Source organism: Palaemon carinicauda, chromosome 22 (genome assembly GCF_036898095.1).
Source record: "Palaemon carinicauda isolate YSFRI2023 chromosome 22, ASM3689809v2, whole genome shotgun sequence".
Classification (NCBI taxonomy): Eukaryota; Metazoa; Arthropoda; class Malacostraca; order Decapoda; family Palaemonidae; genus Palaemon; species Palaemon carinicauda.
The window spans coordinates 30874474-30895614 of NC_090746.1; the positions used below are offsets into that span (position 1 = coordinate 30874474).

A 21141-nucleotide genomic window follows, 5' to 3' on the forward strand; every position below is an offset into this window, starting at 1 on the left:
ACAGTCTTTTTCTTACTTTGAAAAGGCATATGACACTGCATGGCGATATGGTATACTTTAAACCATTCATAATATGGGATAACGAGGAGAGCTACCATTGTTCATTCAATGATTTTTTCAAATGAGATAAGGAGAAGCTCTATCAGAGAGGAAATGTCAGGATAGTGCGCTAAGTGTAACCCTATTTGCACTAGCCATTAATGGGATATCCTATGTCATTCCTTAAGATATTCTTTCAACACTATTTGTAGATGATCTCTTCATATCATTTTCTGGAGCTAGAATGGCAATGATTGAGAGAAAACTGCAATTCTCAATTAACAAAACTATTCTGTGGGCTTATATGAATGGGTTTAAGTTTTTGACAAAGAAAACTACTATTGTCCCTTTATTATTATTATTATTATTATTATTATTATTATTATTACTTGCTGTCGTATTCAGGATGTACATCCAGATCCCAATATATAAAGTACATCAAAGGTCAGCGGATCCCGTGTGTAAGTGAAGCTAAAATTGTAGGTTTACAAGGGTTCCTCCCTTAAAGGCGTTAAAAGTGGAATGTCTTTAGGCTCTTGAATCTTTTAAAATAGTTTCCTATACATCGTGTGGGCCAGACCTCAAAACTATTTCAAAATTATACAAAGATTTAATTTTTTTTTTAAATTATTTATGGGTGTGAGTATACTCCTCAGCCACCCCATTCTTATTAAAGATATTAGATTCCATACATCATGTTGGTAGGAGCATTTAGAACTTCGCCTATCCCAAGTCTCCTTGTTGACGCTGGAGAATTACCTTTAGACCTCTACTGAAAGTCTTCTATTGTTTGATATTGCTTTAGGTTGCAAAGACTTCCTAATCCTGTAGCATTTCATACTGCAAACTTTGTAAGGCATTGTAGATATTTCGAGTTTCACCCAAAATCTCCTCAACCTTATGGTTTTTGGGTAAAACAATTAATAAACAGTTTTGTAGTAGCAAGAAATAGAGTTCTTCCATTTATGATATCACCAACCTTCCTTGGAAATTACCAGAGATATATTTTTGTAGATATTTTATTGGTATAAAAAAGAACATGACTGAATTAGAAGCCAGATTTCTTTTTATGGAACATGTTTAAAGGTTTAAATTGCCCTATTCGAGCAGGGCAATGCCCTAGAGACTGACCATATACACGTATGATCAGTGCCCAAGCCATCTCTCCACTCAAGCTAGGACCAAGTGGGGCCAGGCAATGGCTGCTGATGATTCAGCAGATACACCTATATGGTCCCCCAAACCTCCATCCTTAGTTCAGAAGGATGGTGAGGGTGCAGCGACCAAAGGAACTAATGAGTTTGAGTGGGACTCGAACCCCAGTCTGGCATTCAGGAAGAACATAGGGAATCGACTTACATATATACTCGTGACTTCAAATCTGTTGATGGCGTTGGGTTCGGAGTATATAGCAGTTCTTTTAACTGTAGAGGTGCACTTCCTCTAATATATTCCATATTTAATGCCCAACTATATGGCATACTAACCGCTATCGAGAAAATATCGTTGGAGGAGGATGGTAATTTTACCATTTATAGTGATGCAAGGAGTGTCCAAGCTTTAGAAGTTTATAATTCCAGTAACCCTTTAATGTTAAACATTTTAAAAAAATTTTTTATTGGACTAAGATGTATAACAGTTTAGTATTGGTGGGTTCTGGCACACGTAGGTGTGTCTGTAAGCAAGAAAGCAGATTTACTGGCAAAGAATGCTGCAGCTGAGTTGCGACCAAGAAGGTATCCCATTCTTTGTGTTGATTGTTTACCCGTCATTAAGAATTTGTTTTCTAATAATTGGCAACAGTATTGGGATAGTTTACTTGAAAATAAGATGCGAGAAATAACAAATGTTATATCCCCCTGGAAGTATAACATGGTACCCTGAAATTGAGAGACTACTCTTTGTCGTCTCAGCATTGGTCCCACTCGGTTGGCACATGAATATCAGCTTACTGGCCAATACCAGCCATATTGTGATGACTGTTTGGTATGCCTGACAGTGAGGCATTTGTTGACCAAATGTCCCACTTTTAATAGCAAAAGAAATTGATATCTATTTGAGGCTTGAGGTGAGGATGGCAGGTTCATCCTTGTCAAGATTCTTGGACATGGTGTGTCCTACCATGCTAGTGGTATTTTTAGCTTTAGTTCAGAAGCAGGTCTTCTGAGAGCTAATTAACTTTTAAAATGACATCTTTCCTTTTATTGTTTCAATTGAGTATTATTTTATTCTTTATTTGTAATAAATGATATCAGCATCAATGACCTTAGATGTCAGGATGAAAGAAAACCTCAAATCAATCAACAAAACATTCTCCCTTAAAGTGGTGATCTATTAACCATCCAAGTTAATTTATTCCCATTTGAAAACATGTGCTTTGCTAAGAACTCATATTTCTATTAAATAATCATATTTTTCAAACTTGTACATTTAAATGTTTCAGTCACCTTGGTCTTTTCACATTTATATTTTTAATAAAAAGAGAAAAAACCTCTAGTAATTTGAGTTGAATTTTGGCCGTAGTATTTTTATCCCAACTTAATTGTACTTGAGCTGCCTCTCCATTCGTAAAAGTATGTTTGGGCTTCATGTTTTCTTTAACTTACCCGAAAATAATTATTGCATTGTAACTAGCCCAGTACTAAACATCTCTCTGTCTTATCTAATCGTTTTAGAATGCGAATTCCCTACAGTATTTGGTGTTTGAAAGTGTCTATGACACTACCGATGTCTTTTTGATAAAGTTTAGTTTCATTCACCTTGCCTCTCAGTTATCACCTAACTGGTGACCACCTGGTGTCCAGCTCCCTCCTGCCTTCCCCCGAAACTGACTCTGCTATCAATGCCACACCCATGAAACTACTTTCCTTCACCAGTACAGAGGCTTTTGCCTGGTTTTAGTGCGCCGAGGTCCAGTTTCATATTAATGGCGTGACTCACTCAAGCACCAAAGTAGACTATGTTCTCGCAGCGATCCCCGAGGACACTTTCCTGGAAATATCAGATTGGCTTTGCAACCAAGGGGACACCCCAATAGTGTATGACACCCTCAAAACAAACCTCCTGGAGCAGTACTTGCCATCGCCTGTATAGCCAAACGTTTCCAGCTCTTTCAACAACCGTTGGGGGACCAAAAGGCTTCGCTTTCCCTCTGGGAAATGATCAGTATCGCTCTCATGCAACCTGGCAACCTGCTGCAGACAGCTCTCCTCATGAAGTGAATCTACTTCATGCCCTTTGGGTACAACACCCACCCAAACCTGTTCACACTGCCATCCCCAATGTTGATATTTTGCCTATGAACGACCTGATGACCAAAGTCGATGCCCCTATGGACAGCCACTTCACTACCTTCAATACCCGAGGAGGGTTTACAACTGATAATATTATAGTCTTCACTCAGTAAACCAGTTTTATCAAGTCTTCACCACTCTCTCTCTCTCTCTCTCTCTCTCTCTCTCTCTCTCTCTCTCTCTCTCTCTCTCTCTCTCTCTCTCTCAAGTACATTCGAATATGTTCAGGAATTCCTTGTAAATACTGTTCCTGCACTATCAATTCTTCTAAATCAGTCATCTCTCTTATGTTAGCAGCATCTATCCATCTTCTAAAACATTGTCATACCTTATAAGCGTAATTCAGGAAAGTCCTTCTGCAAACATCGGAATTTTTCATTATAATATTCAGGGGCCATTTGATACACTTGTACCACGCTCCTTTCGACTTCTTGATACTCCTTCCTCTGGTCCTGAGACAAGGCAAGATAAGCACTGCGTCCTTTCCCAATGAGGACACTCTGCAATAACACAGACCATTTATCTTCTGGCCATTCCATTATCGATGCGACGGTTTCAAGATGATCTTAGAATTGGTCGGGAGCTGCTTCTGTGAATTTTGAAACTAACTTCTGGTCGTTCGTCACATTAAACACGGGATCGTGTAAAGCAGGGGTCATCTCTGTCTGCATTGCCGACCCTGCACGAACATTCAACAGTTCCAACTTCTTTGCCCCCCAGATACTGAAGCCTTGATGAGGATGGGGGCTTAGGGATTAGCAGCTGGACTCTGATAAACAGAGCGAACTACTTTCCCCCTGGACCTCGGTGCCCAACAGTTGATCTAACTAAATCAGTCAGCACTTTCTCTTTTCCTTTTGGTTATTTCTTTTCTTCTCCCATCTCTTCCTTTTTGGCTCGATATTGTTGACGACTTTGGCTTTTTTGATTATGCTTTGGCTGTTTCTTTGGATTTGGCACAGTGTGGGATGGACAGCATTCCATCTCAACCTGTGCCCATTTAGACGCCATCACCCTCTGGCAGACCCCGTTGGGTGCAGACCAAGTCTGTTAAGTTTCGGACTCCAGTGATCCGGTTGTAAGTCGCCCATATTTGCGGGGTAATGGGTGACGCCAGGCATTGTAGTCGCTGGTGGGAGGGGCTAACCACCCCCACTGACCAGAGAGGCAGCCCCTCTCTAATAGAGGACTGGTCCCCGCTGAAGCCTCTTCTCGTGTTGGGCCACATGGGATAGGAGGACTGACATCCTCCGATAAGAGGTGGATAACTCGGCTTCCTCTTTCAAAAATAAACAACCCCTCTGTTGACGACCTGAAAAATACAAACATGGACCTCGGTACTGACAGCTCCAACTCGGGTTCCAATATAGTAACATTGGAAACTTACGTCATATAAAGAATGATAAGAAAACACTAGGGAAGAAGAGAGAGAGTATGAGAAATGATGACAGTACAGATAAATATAGAAAAGTAGGAGTATTACCTGGTCACTATGAAGTAGTGAATTATGAGAAGTTTTTTATTTTGGAATTTGAAAATGCTAATAAAGAAGTAGTTGCTGTATGTGGAGGGCAGCCAAAAATTCTTCCCCAGGGAAATGGAAGACTCCTGATAGAGGCACTATCCCCAATACAAGGCGAAAGATTGAAAACACTCGCAACATTGGATGGTCATAGCATCAAATGCGTTTCGCACCCTACTTTCAACCAGAGTAGAGGTGTGATATTGCTCCAGAGTTGCTGGACATAGAGGAAAAGGAAATCGAGGATGAACTGAAAAGTCAAGGAGTAGTAAAAGTAGTCAGAATGAGAAAGAGAATTGGAGAAAAAAGTATTCCTCTTGCTACTTTGATTATAACATTTGATCAATGCAGATTACCAAATGTTATAAAAGCTGGTTGGCTATCTTTGAAGGTAAAACCATATATCCCTTCACCATTGCAATGTTATCATTGCCAAATGTATGGCCATTTAAACCAGAAATGCAAGGAAAAACTAAATAATAAGCCAGCTGTTTGTGCCAACTGTGGAAAAAGTAGTCATGGAGTATGAATAGAAAATCCAAATTGCATACATCGTGGGGAAGCACACCCAGCTACATCTAAAAGCTGTGTTAAGTTTCTTTTTGAAAAAGAAATTCAGGCCATTGGGACCATGGAAAGGGTTACTTTCAAAGAGGCTTGTAAAAGAGCTCTTGAAAAGCAGATAAGACCAGGACAACCTTTTTCAATGGTTTTGAAGAAAAACTTGCCAAACCACACAGACGGAAATTATATCTCTACTTCTAAGATAAAGAAACAAATGAAAGTAGTTAAATAGGTTGAAAGTCCCATCGAAAATCTATATCCAGAAATTGTAGAAAAATCAAAACCGATACTTAAAGATCTGAAAGTTATTCAAAAGCCAACCACTCCGATTCCAAACAAGAGTACAAGCCTCTCTCAGGCCGTGTCCTTGCCTGATCTGATGGAGGTTCCACTTGAAACCAATTTACCTGGTGAACCTGTAGTGGGGAAGGTTAAAAAACCTGACAGATCACAACCTTTTAATCTAAAAAGAGAGAGACCTCCATCTCTCTCGCCTCCTGCCATAAGAAACATGAAAATCACGACTTCAAATAGATATGATATCTTGTCTGCTGATGTTTCTGATCAACTGGAAGGTAAATTGAGTAAATCAGATATTCAAGTTGAGGTCCACCAGCATCCTCAACAATTAGATCAAAAGGACACAAAAAAAAAAGAGGAACACAAAACCCACTATATCAAGATCCTCTCTAGAGGTACCATGGGGAAATATTGTTAGATCAAATATTGCCAATGGAAGATTTCATCTAAGGTGTCTTCCAAAAAATAAACCATAGTTTTTTCTCCATTCTGCAATGGAATTGCCAGGGTTTAAGGGCGAAATATGAACAACTTAAGCTCCTCATACATGAGCACTCCCCTATAACTGTATGTCTACAAAAAAGCAAGTTCGATGCTAATACTCCTTGTCCTCGAGAGTATGTTAGCTATAGGACACCATATGATCAACGAGCAGGGAGCCATGGGGGAAGTCTTATATACGTTCGTCGAGATGTTCCCCAAATATCTTTGTCTATCTGTACCCCTCTGCAGGCAGTGGTTGTACAGATTGATATAGGGAGAAAATACACAATCTGTTCTCTTTACTTGCCTCCAAATGATAACAACTCATATGATAATATAGTAGAAGTGATTAAACAACTCCCACAACCTTTTCTCTTACTAGGAGATCATAATAGTAGACATCCTTTATGGGGTGATGTTTTGGCAAATGCAAGGGGTAATATTATATCATCAAATTTGGAGAATGAAGATGTCGGACTCCTTAATACAGGAGAGCCAACATGTTTTCATGTTCAGACAGGTACCTTATCCTGCATTGACCTATCAGTTGCAAGCTCGAACTGTCTTCTCGATTTTAATTGGAGAACATTAGATGATTAGCATACTAGTGATCATGCACCAATCATTATAAAAACCAACAATGGTCCACCTTTACAGAGATCGCCTCGATGGAATCTTGATAAGGCGGACTGGGATAGATTTCGGGAGTTAAGTGAAATTGAAGGAAACGGAGAACAGTTTGAAAGTGTTGATGATTCCATAGATTTACTTAATGAAACTCTTCACACAGCAGGAGTCAATTCCATTCCCAAAACAACAGGGATATTCAGACAACGACCAGTCCCCTGGTGGTCATCAGAACTAACTGGCTTGCACAGAGCCACAAGAAAGTCTTTAACTCGATTGCGCATGCTCTGTACTGAGGAGAATTTAGTCATATACAAGAAATGTAGAGCACAGTTCCGTCATGCCATGAAAGAAGCTAAGCGCCAGTCTTGGATGTAATTTGTTTCCTCCATTAGCAGTAGAACAACAACATCATTTGTGTGGAGGAAAGTCAAAAAGATAGCAGGCAAATTCACCCCAATCCTACCACCAGTGTTAAAGGTAAATGGCCAGTATATGACTGGAGCAACCGAAGTTAGCAATGCCCTGGCTGACCATTTTTCAAATGTATCGTGCAAGTGTGAAGCAGCACCTGGTCACCAGTATAGGAGCATTGAAGAAAAGAAAGTTTTAAACTTCGCAACAAGAAAGCAAGAGTCATACAATTCTCCTTTTACTGAAAGAAAATTTGATTCTGCTCTTGCTACGTGTAACGATACAGCCCCTGGACCCGATGGAATTCCATATGCAATGATTAAACACGTACCTTTTAATACAAAGTTATTCGTTTTAAGCATTTTTAATAGAATATGGCATGATCATAGTTATCCAAGTGTTTTGGAACTAGCCATTATTTTAGCCTTTTTAAAAACCGGTAAGGACAAGTTTTTAGCAGCAAATTATAGGCCAATTGCATTAACATCTTGTTTGTGCAAAATCATGGAGAAGATGGTCAATGTAAGACTGATGGGGTACCTTGAAAAGAAGGGTATTTTATCACCCATTCAATGTGGATTCAGAAAAATGCACTCAACGACTGATGTGCTGATACGACTTGAGTCCTCTATTTGTGAAGCCTTTGCTTCGAAGCAGTACCATGTGACAGTCTTTTTTTTATCTTGAAAAGGCATATGATACTACATGGAGATACAGTATACTTAAAAGAATCTATGAGTTTGGATTAAGAGGAGAGCTACCACTATTTATTCAGTCATTTCTATCACACAGAGTTTTCCAAGTGAGAGTTGGTTAAGCTCTATCAGAGAGTAAATGTAGGAAGAAAGAGTTCCTCAGGGTAGTGTGCTGAGTGTAACCCTTTTTGCACTAGCAATTAATGGGATATCCTCAGTCATTCCCCGGGATGTTCTCGCAACATTATTTGTGGATGATCTCTCCATATCATTTGCTGGAGCTAGAATGGCAATGGTTGAGAGAAAAATACAACTCTCTATGGATAAAATTATCAAGTGGGCCGATATGAACGGATTTAAGTTCTTGACAAGTAAAACTACAATTGTCCATTTCTGTCGTATCCGGGGAGTACATCCAGACCCGGATATATACATCAAAGGTCAACGAATCCCATGTGCAAGTGAAGCTAAATTTTTAGGGTTGATATTTAATTGTAGGCTTACATGGGCTTCTCACTTAAAAACAGTAAAAGCTAAATATCCTGAGGCTCTGAATCTTTTAAAAGTATTGTCCTATACATCATGGGGGCCAGACCACAATACTATTTTAAGATTATACAAGGCTTTGATTTTTTTCCAAAATTAGTTATGGATGTGAAATATACTCCTCAGCCACCCCAAGCCAGTTAAAAATATAAGATTCTATACATCATGCTAGTATTAGATTTTCCACAGGAGCATTCAGAACCTCACCTATCACAAGTCTCCTTGTTGATGCTGGGGAGTTGCCTCTAGACCTTTACCGAATGTCCTCTATTATTCAGTATTGGTTTAGATTGCAAAGACTCCCTAATTCTTCAGCCTTTCAGACTGCAAGGTATCATCAACACCTCCATGGAAATTACCTGACGTATCTTTTTTTAAATACTTTATTGGAGTTAAGAAGAATATGACTGACTTAAAGTCCAGGTCTCTTTTTATGGAACATGTTGCAGAACATATGGGATCGACTTTTATATATACTGATGGCTCCAAATCTGATGCTGGTGTTGGATTTGGAGTACATAGTAATGGTTTTAATTGTAGAGGTGCACTTCCTTTAACAGCTTCCATATTTACTGCCGAACTGTATGGCATACTAACCGCTATTGAGAAAATAGCTTTGGAAAAGGAGGGTAATTTTACAATTTTTAGTGATGCAAGGAGTGTTTTTCAAGCTTTAGAAGTTTTTAATTCTAGTGACCCTTTAGTTTTAAAGATTGGACGGAGAGGTATAACAGTTCGATTTTGTTAGGTTCCAGCACATGTAGGAGTGTCTGGGAATGAGAAGGCAGATTTACTGGAAAATAATGCGGCATCCGAGTTGCTACCAAGGAGGTATCCCATTCCCTGTAATGATTTCCTACCTTACATAAAAAAATTGGTTTGTAATAAATGGCAACAGCACTGGGATTGTCTACTGTGTATTTCACGGACCATGACACCCTCTTTTTTTAATATAACTAATGAACTAGGCTTCTGATTAATGTGAAACTGAAACCACCAGAGTTTGAGACACCGACCTAATTAAGAAAAATGGATTCAAGCATCTACTCTGCATTATTGTCTTACTTTATATAGAGAAATGTCATCTAAATTCTGTGGTTATGGCGAGAACGGAAATTAAGACCTGGCAACTAGGAGCAGAATGACGTATGTTAACTATGACGTGAGGCCCGTGACGTTTACACCTGCCACGCCCCCTCATTATATCAGTACAAGAAATTATATATAATTATATCTTTGATAGAGATAAGGTGTTTTTATTTTTCAATACAGGAATGCAGTCATTATTGTGTTGAAGTTATGGAATGATTGTTGAGGACGCGCACATAACATGGTCATTATAAATATTTAATATGGCTGAGGATTGGATGGAGGTGGAAGAATAGTAATACTTTATTAACAATAAATGTATTGTACATAATTAGTAATATAACAGCTAACATTATAATGAATAAAGTTACAAGACTGAAATAGAATATATATATATATACATATATATATATATATATATATATATATATATATATATATATATGCATATATATATATATATATATATATATATATATATATATATATATTTATAATTTATATATATATATATATATTATATATATAAATATAAATATATATATATATATATATATATATATATATATATATTATTCACATTCACTTTTTATTACCCATCAAAACTGTCTGAAATAAAGTCTTCCTCTTCGTTGTCACTGGCGAGACTTATGATGATGGGATCCACACTGTCATGGATATTATCAAATGACCAGTACTCTCTCTCAAAGTATTCAGAGCGCCGAACAGCATTTGCCCACACGTCCTCTGTCACACACAACTTTGCTTCATTCAATCTTGCATTGAGGTCCGTTCGTGTAAAATGGTGAAGGGATGATCGAACGTACTTCTTCATGACACCCCATACTTGCTCAATAGCATTTAGCTCCGGGTGTGCTGGTGGTAGCCGCACTATTTCATGACCCCACAGGCGAATGGTATTGTCCACTGTGAATCTGGGGGGTGGTCGATTTTCCTTGCATATTTTGAGTAGTTCAGGTCGCAAAGCGTATGGTGGGTATGTGATATTGCGCTGCTGCAACCATTTTATTAGATCGTCTTTTTTGGTGCCAGTAGTTGGACAGTGGCTCTCCTCTGTAAGGCGACTGTGGTAAGGAGCGTTGTCGATGACCAGAACTGATGGCTCCTCTGATGATGGTAGTAATTTGGTTGTCAGCCATCGCTGGAAGAGTTCAGCATTCATTTCACCATGATAGTCTCCACTACTATTCTTAGCTGTATAGCAAAGAAATGAATCCTCAATAAAGCCCTTGTTGGTACCAGCTGCTACCACAACAACGCGTTCACCATCTCCTGGCGGAACCTGTCGGCTATGTGTGTTAGTTGTGGATGGTTGAGTTGTATCTACCCATTCTTTATTGTGGCTCATCCTTGTCGTAAACCATGTTTCGTCTAAATAGACCACCTGTCTTCCTTCCTCACGATACTGTTTGAGAGCTCTGAGAGCCCGGATCCTTTTACATACTATGTCTAAGGACTCTTTTCTAGCATACATTTTTCGTTGTGTCGTTTTATATCGAAATCCAATCTTGTGAAGTACTCTCCAAAGCGAAGTTTCCGATGTGCCTTCAGGTAAAATACCTTCCTTCTTGAGTTCTCTTGTTAGAGTAGTAATTGTAAAGTTATCCTTTGACAAGAACCTGTTGTGAACATATCGGCGAATTGCACCGATGGTAAAAGAGTCGAACATATCTTCAGCTGGCTGTATGAAATTAGATTGTACTGGATCTGATGAGGGCAGTGCTAATGGTGATGGCGATGGAGCTCTTGATAGTACTGGCAATGAGGGTGATGATGGTGGAGATAGTTGTTCTGCAATTGGCCGTGAATGTGTGGTGTGCTTGACCAATTGACGAACGGCATTCCTTGTCATGTCCATGACATGAGCAACTCGGTCATACGGTCTGTTTGGGTAAAAAATATTTGTTTTTGTGTAATTATCTATTGAGCAACCTCTCATTATATATATATATATATATATATATATATATATATATATATATATATATATATATATATATATATATACAGTGTATGTGAGAGAGAGAGAGAGAGAGAGAGAGAGAGAGAGAGAGAGAGAGAGAAAGAGAATCTGATAATGCATCATATTCAACTATATATGTCCGTGATGGTACGGCATTAAACATGACAACATGATACCAATCTATTCAATCCAATTTTCAGTTTATTGTTGTGTTGTTCCCTCTTGAAGTATATTAAGAGTCGCAACACAAACGCATTACGACAACCTTGTGGACAATGGTGAAGCATTCTAGACATAATATAAAATGTCAATAGTAGTCAGTGAGCAAAGTGTCAGCAGGAGCCTTGTCAATGACCGTATGTAACAGGCGTGTACCTTCCCTAGCGCGATCACCTCTCTGACTGCCTTCCGAGATTTTAATTTTTTTGTCTTTTTTTCGTAAAATTAACTATTAATTAAATAATAAACACAAGTGAGTCTAAAAATTAGTTTATTTAAATATAATAACTAATCAGTATCTTTAGATTCCATCAAAGAGCAGTATAATTCACTACAACTTATATATCTTTTAATAACCATACAGAAAGGGGGCGTGGCAGTTGTAAACGTCAGGGGCTCACGTCATGGTTGACATACGTCATTCTACGCCTAGTTGCCAGGTCTTAATTTCCGTTCTCGCCATAACCACAGAATTTAGATGACATTTCTCTATATAAAGTAAGACAATACTGCAGAGTAGATGCTTGAATCCATTTTTCTTAATTAGGTCGGTGTCTCAAACTCTGGTGGTTTCAGTTTCACATTAATCAGAAGCCTAGTTCATTAGTTATATTAAAAAAAGAGGGTGTCATGGTCCGTGAAATACACAGTAGATGGCAATAAAATGAGGGAAGTAACAAATATCATATCACCTTGGAGGTATAACATGATGCCCCGAAAATGGGAGACTACTCTTTGTCGTCTCCGTATTGGTCACACATGGTTGACATGAATTTCTGCTGAAGGGCCAAAACCAACCGTATTGCGAGGACTGTTTAGTACTTTTAACAGTGAGGCATTTGTTGACCGAATGCCCTAATTTTAATAACTTAAGAAATAGATATCTGTTTGAGGCTCGAGGTGAGAATGGCAGGTTCATCCTTGCCAAGATTCTTGGACATGATGTGTCCTACTATGTGAGCGGCATTTTTAGATTTATTTCAGGTGCAGGTTTTCTGAAAACTATTTAACTATTTTAATGACTTCTTAACTTTTATGGTTTTGATTGAATTCTCTTTTATTTTTCATATATAATAAATGCTATCGGCGTCAATGACCTTAGATGTCAGGATGCCAGAAAACTTTCAACCATTCAATCAACCAACTCCCTTGTGTATCTTGTTTCTTCTCTCTCTCTTTCTTCCCGTCTTGCAATTTCTCTTACTTCCATTTCCCTCGCATGTTCTGCCATTTCTCTGGCCTCATCTCTCTTTTTTCTTGCTCTCTCGTTCTTCCCGTCTTGCAATATCTCTTGTCTCCTCTCTCTCTCTTTCTTCCTGTTCTGCCATCATCTTCAACTTAATCAAATTTTCTTCCGCTGCAATTCATCGAATCTCAGCCTCTACATTCCTGTCTGCTTTCATGCCTTCAGTTTGTGGGCCAACTGGTCCTTGCTTTGCTACAAATTCTGCTTCAGCATTCTCCAAAAGTTTGGGAGCTGCTGCAATATCTTCTTCCGACAACTTTCCCAAGTTTATCAATGCTTCTAAGGCTAGACACTTGATTTGGGCTTTAATCATTCCACTTGTCACATGGCCACCACATGCCATTAAAATAGAGAGCCACTAAGCTTTAGTTACATTAGTTTCTGACAATTCCTGAACAATTGGGTTTTTGAAAAACTCTTGGATATTTAGTTGTGCCATCTTGTACTTTGTAAAATATTATACCTTCAATAAAAAAATATATCCTAACAATTCACAGAATTCTATCAACACTAAACTGTTTAAACCTTTAATCAAACAATGACCTGTTATCACCGAAATTCAAAAGCGACTCGCTCGATCCCAAGAGTCGGGGCACCAAAGTTACAGCTGCCGAATTACATAAACTCCTAAGCTCCAAACTCACCTGTTTATTTTTACATAAATCTGTTATACTTGAAAATTAATACCCGAACTCTTGAGAAAATTATGTAACTACCAGACGGCAATATACAAAAACACCAAATATCCAAAGGTCTTTTATGTACACTCAAAACAAAACTGGGTGATTATTTTACTTGAACTATTCAAAAGCAACCTCTTACTTTGATTCTTAGTCAGGGATTACGAGCAAGCACTGTTACGAAATATTGGTGATCCAAATAATACACTCTTTACAAAAATAAATATATTCTATAAAATGTTACAACAATAATACAACAAGAATTAACACCAAAATTAAATTACTCAAAATATTAGATCTGAACAAAACCTTTGACTAAGACAAAAGAAAGACTGAAAAAAATTATACAATCACTTGTTTCACTGGTAATTAATTGATAGAAATATTTAATTTTGATAATTATTGACGATAGTTAACACTTTAACACTCTAATGATTAAATCCTAAATGAATTTTACATGAATGTAACTGTTACACTTACATCTTTTTGGTCACACCAGGTCATCAAACAGCTAAGCAATATAAATACACAGTTTAGCCTAAATCATACAGGGCCAGTTACAAAAATTTATGACAAAAATAATTACATAAACACAATACACTAGAAATAACCTTCAATGGATTCATCAACATTGGAACACGCTATACATGATTTACGTTGGATCAAAACCTTATTCACGTTTGAGAGTGTACAAACTTGATACACTTGAGAGGAGAGAGAACGAACGAACTTTGGCTCTTTCAATGGATCAGGCTGGATCTCTTCTGCTTCTTACGATTTCCAAGGGGCATATATATACAGTATATTGACTTAATACTTTTAGATAATTCTAGTAGATCATTCTCGTAGCTTGGGGGCCTGGTCTAGCGGTGTAAGGTTGCCAACGAAGTGAACTGAACAGGGGAACAAACTTTGCTTGCAAGGCAACTCTCTCTCAGCTAACTCTGCCCACCTCCCTCCTCGAAACAATAAAAAAAAAGAGTGAAACTATTTCAAGAATTTTTATGCACATTCTAACCACTTGGAAATATAAACATGACATACGACTTCGTAACGAAATATGAAATAAAAAGTTAATTCTTAAAAATAACGTAAATTTACATATACTGAATTAAATGAAAAATACAATTAAATGAATGACGAAAGTCTTATGTAATTTGCATACATTTACTTAGACCTACATGAGTGAGACCCACCTTACGAGCTGGCTATATATCTCTTAAATACACAAATGAAATACATGAATATAATATTCACTCTATACAAGACCAGCTTCGTAAGAATATACACATATAAATATACAGTATATATATATATATATATATATATATATATATATATATATATATATGTGTGTGTGTGTGTGTGTATATACATATATATATATGTGTGTGTGTATATATATTATATATATATGTGTGTGTGTGTCTGTTCGCATATGCGTGTACACCATTTTAATTTCATGTCCCAGCTGATGATGTTGGGAAAACAGAAAATATGAAAATTGTCTTGTCCAAACAAGAGTCATTCATCCGAATTCATGGTCTTTGCCATTCTACAGCTCATTGTACCTCGTAGGGCTGCTCCCCATGTGAAATCTGTTATTATTATTATTATTATCATCATTATAATTATTATTATTATTACCACTACTACAACCCTAGTTGGAAAAGCAAAATGCTATAATCCCAAGGGATCCAACTGTGAAAAATAGCCCAGTGAGGAAAGCAAATAAGGATATAAAAAACTACGAGAAAAAATAAACAATCAAAATTGTATATATTAAGAAAATTAACATATAATTAGATCTTTCATATACATAAACTATGATAATTAAAGAATAAGAGGAGGAGAAATAATATAGTGTACCCTCAAGCAAGACAACTCTAGTCTAAGACAATGGCAGGCCATGGTACATAGGGCCTGGCGCTACCCAAGACTAGAAAACAATAGTTTTATTTTGGGGTGTCCTTCCCCTAGAAGAGCTGCTTACCATAGCTAAAGAGTCTTTTATACCCTTACCAAGAGGAAAGTAGCCACTGAACAATCACAGCGCAGTAGTTAACCCCTTGAGCAAAGAACTGTTTGGTAATGTCAATATTGCCAGGTGTATGAGGACATAAGAGACTGTAGAAAGAATAGGCCATACTATTCGGTGTATTTGTAGACAAAGACAAAATGAGCCATAACCAGATAGAGGGATCCAATATAGTACTGTCTGGCCAGCCAATGGACTCAACACCTCCCTAGTGGTAGCATTTCAACTGGCTGGTGCCCTGACCAACCTACTACTTATAGAATAACTGTAAGAATAACTCTATCGATTTTTTTTCTTATTATTTACAAATAGGATGTTGGTAAGAGGTTTATTACACATTGACCTTCACTACCCCATCTCCTGTACATCCTGGCAGTTTGCTATCCTGTATCATTCATCCATTTACCTATGCACAGGAGTGGAAAGAAGAGTTGCTTTACATACTTCTGTAATTGCTTAGTTACCATTTTGACCATAGGCTTCCACCTTTCAAGGCCAAATCCACAAAGAATATATTTCTATCTGGCATGGAAAGAAGAGAGATACATATTCCATATCCACTTATTTGGTTACCAATAAGTCATATATGTCTACATTCTCATACATAACTGGGACCTTGGAGCCTGTAGCTTTTTGGTTATTCATAATTATTGTAAACTACACCCAGTTTTTTAAATGTCCATACAACCAAGGAGAATGACAGTCTTCTCTATGTTTATTGAATCATGTATAAATAGTACTCTTATCATCTCAGTAAACATTGTACTGAGTTTGCAGAGACACCTAACACACACGCTATCCTGCAAAGTTATTAATAATTTGATTAATTCGTTTTTACGTGTAATGTAGCTGATGGACGCTCCAGTCCTAGCCTACTGCTTTTTATTTTCAGAATTGCAATAAAGAATGACTATTTACATCTAAATACAATTGGATGGCTCAACATAGTAAAATTAGGATATCATATGTTGATTTAGAACAATTAATAATAATGTCCTATATAGATGTCCTTTTATGGTTTATTATGAATCTTGCATTTTGATCCACGTAGGAAAAACTTTGGTCATTTTCTGAGTTATTTAATCTTTTTGATTTATAATGCTTTATAGGATTTTAAGAAGGCAAAACAATTATGGCCCAGTAAAGTTTCGGGTGCAGGACAAATCGTGTATTTGCCAAATTAACGAAATTTGCCAGAATAAAGGCTTGAAAAAATAAATTTTTGAGATACATAAGATAACTTTAATCTTAAAAGTATGTAGAATATGTGAAAAATACCGCGAGGGGATAAACCTAATAAGAGATTACCGAGACTGGAGGAGGCTAAGAAACAGTTTTTCCAAGACTGGAAAGGCCTGATAAGAGTTTCCAATATTAAGAGATTCTCAAGAACAGTTTCCAAGAGTAGAGAAGCCTAACATAAGGTTCCAATGGTTAATAGAGCCAAGAAGAGTTTTTAGTGATGGAGAGACATTAAAAAAGCTAACTCAAGAATGGGGATGCTAAGGAACTGTTTCCAGGAGTAGAGAGGTGCATAGGAAATTGTCAAGAATAAAAAGAAGCCTTTGAAGTATTGTCAATAATCTAGAGGCCTTAGGTGAGTAGTCAGTAGTCTGGAGACCTAGAAAGAGTTTCCAAGAATTTACAGATGTAAGAAGTTTCCTTAAAGTAGAAAAGTGCTTTAAGAGGAGAGAAGCATAAGTAAAGTTTACTTAGAGTGGCAAGGCTTAAGAAGTTTCCAATAGTGGAGAATCATAAGAAGAGTGTGGTAGATGTGAGATTCTGAAGAAGATTTTCAAGATTAGAAAAGTTTAATAACCTTCCCAAGAGTGAGAAGGACTGAGAAGATTCCCAAAATAGACATCCCTAAGTTTCCAATAGTGGAAAGGCTTAAGAAGAGTTCCCAAGATTAAAGAGTTCGAGGAAGAGTTTTCAACAGAGGAAAACGCTAAAGAAAATTCGAAAGGGTGGCAAGGCCTAACAATATTTTCCAAAAGTCCCCAAAAATGGAGAAGTATATTTTCCTTTTTTAAGAATTTAGGGACCCAAGAAGAGCTTCCATGAGTGTAGAGACCCAAGAAGGATTTTCCAAAAAAATGAAAAGGCCTTGCAAGAACAGTTTCCCTGGAGGGAGAGGCCCTAACAGTTTCTTAGAGTTTAAGTGACAATGAAAATTTCTGAAGAGTAGGGCAGCTCCTGATAGGTTGTTAAGAGTGGAGAAGCTTTTGAAGCTTTTCATAAAATGAAGAACCCTATGAAAGTTTTCAAAGTGTAGAAGCCTAAGAAGAGTTTCCTGAGAGTATATTAGCCTAGAAAAGTATTTTCTTAACAGGGAGAGACCTAAAGAGTGTTTCCTAAGAGTAGGTAAGTTTATTTTATTTTTTCAAAGAGTTGAGAGTCCGAAGAAGTGTTCCAGGTTCAGAAGTGTACCTAGAGTGGAGAGGCCTAAAAAGGCTGCCCTTAGAGTAGAAAGGCCTTAGAAGAATTTTATCAGCCGAGAGTTTTAAGAAGTGTTTTTGAGACTGGAGAGGCCTAAAAAGGGAGTAGAGGAGTGGTAAACTCAAAGTTGTCCACTGGGGAGGAGCCTCTTGAAGTCATGTTACATGCTAAATATTGTTGCATCTGATCGATGTACTACAGAATATATATTTCTGTTGACTTAGATTGTTTTGCCTACCCCATTATTTTAAATCTCTATGATTATAAGGTTACCATATCAGGGAAATCAAAATATAAAGCTGGCCTCACTTTAAAAAAAATCAAGACTTTTGTTACCTGTAGAAATCATTTTCTGGTGTTCATTTGATAAATAGTGAATAACTATTTACTGATGTCTCCACCTCCATGTAACTTAAAAGGCAATGGTTGTGGTAGCCTATTTCGAGCCCTGCTCAAACTCGATAGGTACTAACAATGGGCGCAACCTCACCTTCCTTGTGAGCTAGGAATGGGGATTTTATGGGAGACTATACTATAGGTACACCTACTGAGTCATCAGCAACTATTGCTTGGCCCTCCCTGATCCTAGCTTGATGGAGTGGTCCTAAAACATTGATGATTGATCATATGTATACTGTATATGGTTTGTCTCTTGGGCATTGTCCTGTTCCTTGGCCCTGCCACTCATGAACGACCTTTGAAACCCCTTAAACGTTAAGAAAATATTTCGATCTTTTTTCACTCATCAACATTTTGTCGACTTCATTGTTATTCATTACCTTTCTATCTTTTCTTCAGTAATGCCATTTAGTAATATTAAATCATCCCTATATAACTGCGACTGGGAGCCACTATTTCGATTATTTATGGCTTGTTGGAATTCTCGTAGTGGTAGCCTGATAATTATTTAAGATTAGTTAGAACTGATGATAGTAAAAATATCCAGGTTGAAAAGCAAGCTTAAGAAGTATTCAGAATTTCCTGATAGCCTACACAGGCATGTTCCACTTCCATGTTCATTACAAACTTAATCTATAATATAGCGGTATATATATATATATATATATATATATATATATATATATACATATACAGTGAACCCTCTTTTATCGCGGTAAATAGGTTCCAAACCCGGCCACGATAGCTGAAAATCCGCGAAGTAGGGACACCATATTTACGTATTTATTTAACATGTATATTCAGACTTTTAAAACCTTCCCTTTACGTAGTACTGTTAACAAACTACCCTTTAATGTACAGAACACTTAATTCATGTACTACAGCACCCTAAACTAAAATAGGCACAAATATTAAAGGCGATTTTATATCATGCGTTTCCTAAACATGCCAAAAAGCACGATAAAAAATGACAACCAATGTTTTGTTTACGTTTATCTCTGATCATACTGAAGAAACAGACGCATCTGTGTATAGGTTAGTTTTTGCATCGACAGCAATCTTACCAAGTATTGATTATATGTTGATTTTGTTATTACCAATGTTTTACTTAATTTTTCTTAGGACTTCCAAATAAATGAAATGAATGCCATTTATATAATGTTTTTCTTTATGACGCCGCCTGAAACAGAAACCTTCCATTAGTTTACTGTACGCTCCATCTTCAATCGTAATAAACAAACGAAGGCATTAAACGCGCATGATGAAAGTGATAGATAATGATATTAAAAGCTTTTAGTAAATATGTTATTACAAATATTATTTACCGTATCTATATAAAATCCTACATACGTAGCAAAGCAGGAAAACAATTTTTTTCTTTTTTTTTTTTGGCGTTTAATCAACAATAACAAACTGCCGCTAATGACCGAATGATAATTTACGATAATTCTAAACTGTTACTAAAGATGATTCTCCATTCCATATCCAAAATATTTTTCCTAACTTCAGTTATAAGTCAACTTGTACCCCCCTCAATTATGAAACCATCTAAAAAAAAAAAAAAGTAAGAGAGGAAGCAAGTACTAGGCCGATTTTTAAAGTTGTCGAACAATTAAGTTACCGCTATAACGTTCGATGTGACATAGTGCGAGATTGGAGAAAGTAAGGAAAATTGAATCATGATTGATTTTCAATATAAAACGGATTTTGAACGAAGCGAAAAATCTATTTTTGGGTGAGAGGGCCATGACGTCCTAATGGAAGGTTCCTTTAGTAGCTTCCGAAGGGTATATATGACTACAGTGATATTCCCAGAGAATCAAACCAAAGGTTTCACAGAATTCTAACTTCTGGCACGAGTACCTTTAAGATTACTCTCAAGGGTATCGTATATCATCAGGGGACGTATTCTTGACACGCCACATGGCAATCTGCACCCCGAATAGCCTTTACGCCTCTAGGCTCTAGGGGGAAAACGTGGCAGAATAGAAGGGTAACCGCAACAAAGATTACCCTGGTTCCCCTACTACAATCGTATCAAAACCGCGCCAACTCCCTCTGGCGGTCATTGCTTGTAGCGTTGAGCAAGGTGCTACAGATACAGTAGATCAGGGGGGGGGGGAAACTGTGAAGATCTTTTCATGGAAAAGAAGGGTGGGTCCATTAGGACGTCATGGCCATCTCACCCAAAAATAGATTTTTCGCTTCGCTCAAAATCCGTTTTTTGGGCTCAAGCCATGACGTCCTAATGGAAGCATACCAGAGAATTAATATATCTGTGATTTTGTGTTAGTGCCTTAACCTTGGGGCAATATTTCCACGACCAAAAGGGCCAATTGAGACAAATGACGTTACTGTTATCCGTCGTCATCACTAAGCATAACAATGTTAGTGCTTCCTGCCCCCTGCAGGGAAGAGTCATTTTTAGACGTAGGAAAAGGGCCTCAAGGTAGCATATATTGTATGAACAAACATAAGTATACACTGAGAATACAACCGATCTCAAGGATTGTATATATTGCGGAACCAATATCAGTGTCCCCATCCATTGATTGTAAGCATAC

At 37.4% G+C, this 21141-nt stretch overlaps 1 protein-coding gene across 10 annotated transcripts in view; it reads left to right on the forward strand.

Annotated features, from left to right (window-relative positions):
- The window catches only part of LOC137616392 (defense protein l(2)34Fc-like), a 1552671-nt gene that overhangs the window by 1476346 nt on the left and 55184 nt on the right, over positions 1-21141 (forward strand). Inside the window, exon 1 of one of the 10 annotated variants that reach the window (XR_011039423.1) lies at positions 18089-18103. The exons of the other annotated variants lie outside the window; for them this stretch is intronic. The gene's annotated coding sequence lies outside the window, so the exon portion shown is untranslated. Of the gene's footprint in view, positions 1-18088; positions 18104-21141 lie in introns of those variants that run through there. 10 annotated transcript variants of the gene reach the window in all.